We start from the raw sequence: 1,547 nt of genomic DNA on the forward strand, positions 1-1,547 counted from the left end.
GTAGTTGCAAATGGATTTTTACTTACCTTTTTGCCCTTGTGTGTGCACAAGCTCCTACGGAGATTATATCACTTTCCTTTTTCACTCAACGTCGGAAAATCACCTGTATTACCATTTAATATTAAAGACAATCCTCCATTTAATAGCCTTAACACACACAAAATCCCAAAATACTTCCATTCACATCAAAATAATTCAAACGAATTCATTATTCAAGTTACTAACAGCATTACAATCTCGTCCCATAAGTCTCATTTTTCCTCAAGTCCAATTACCAACATCAATGTCATCCAGTTGTTGTCAACAACCTAATACTCCTTAGAATCTATTTTCTAGGCCCAAGAGATAATTAATTTACATGTAAAGGTTGAAATCATATTAAACACATAAATGGATAGAACCTGTTTTTCAGGTTTCATCACCGTCCAACTACTTTTCCAATCCGTTTTCACCCCCTTATCCATATCCAATGACTCCCAAATTTTTACCACGTTTCTATAACATGTATGTGAAGGAAATAATGCTCTAAAGTCGTGATAAATCAAGTGTTCTCAGCATCAAAATAGTCCATTTCCACGACATCAAAATCAGGCAGTTTTCATTGTGACAGCTTTCGGTTTCCATTTTATTAGCATGTCATCAAACAGATTCCAGGCTATTAGAAGACCATTTATATCCTTCTAAATCCCATATAACAACATTCATTTACATAGATACAAGTTATGTCTTCAGTATTATCCAAAATCAAAGTTTAAACCATCCAAATTCATCAATCAACACATCTCTATTCCTGTTGGTTTCTTTCAGGTTCTTGTACTCAATTACCCCTCTCTCTTTTGCCATCATAAAATCATAAACAACCCTTATACTTAGCCTCAAGTAAGTTTACAGTTTAAACATATTATAAAACAAGCAAAAGAACTAAAGAAAAACTTCAAAACCGTGAGCTAAACTCACCTATCCAGAAATTCAATTTCAGCTCCTTGTTTCTGCTTCTCTCTTTTCCTTTTTGCTTTCTCTTTCAATCGGTGGTCAATTGGGGATAATTTGTAAGACTAAAAATGTTGTTAGGAGGTGTATATAAAGGCTTCAAGATGCTGGAGACGTGACTCTCCCTTAAGGATTAAGAAAATGGGGGGTGCAGTCAAGTGTTTAGCATGAGGTGGTCTTTTCCTACTATATTTGACTTTTCTCTTGGACTATTTAACTTATATTGATTTATAAGATATATATATATATATATATATATATAAAGTAAAAATGGGTAGGATACGTGCTATATATCTTAAGGATGAAGGGATTGAGTGTTAAAATGACAACTATCTCAAGCATGAGGTGCCAAGCACGACGTGTCTTCATTGCAGCCATACTTGATTTTCAACCATTATATTTGGATCCATTTATGATTATAAGATATATATTCATCCTATAATAAGTGCTTAAGGAGTAGGACAGGAGATTGATGCCTTAAGTTTAAAGGAATTGGGTGTTAAAATGATAAATATTAAAAGCATGAGGTGTTCAAGCATGAGGTGGTCACTAGTAAA

The 1,547-nt window shown here is 33.7% G+C and overlaps 1 long non-coding RNA gene across 3 annotated transcripts in view; it reads right to left on the bottom strand.

Annotated features, from left to right (window-relative positions):
• Positions 1–1,098, bottom strand: part of LOC111386472 — a 2,101-nt gene extending 1,003 nt beyond the window's left edge. For 2 of the 3 annotated variants that reach the window (XR_002701234.1, XR_002701235.1), the window contains exons 1-2: positions 958–1,098; positions 27–103 (exon numbers count right to left, since the gene is read on the bottom strand). This is a non-coding gene — a long non-coding RNA (uncharacterized LOC111386472). The remainder of the gene's footprint in view (positions 1–26; positions 104–957) is intronic. The other variant, XR_002701233.1, reaches the window with a different exon arrangement.
• Positions 1,099–1,547: the final 449 nt, after the last annotated feature.

Source organism: Olea europaea, unplaced genomic scaffold (assembly GCF_002742605.1).
Source record: "Olea europaea var. sylvestris unplaced genomic scaffold, O_europaea_v1 scaffold3567, whole genome shotgun sequence".
Lineage (NCBI taxonomy): Eukaryota > Viridiplantae > Streptophyta > Magnoliopsida > Lamiales > Oleaceae > Olea > Olea europaea.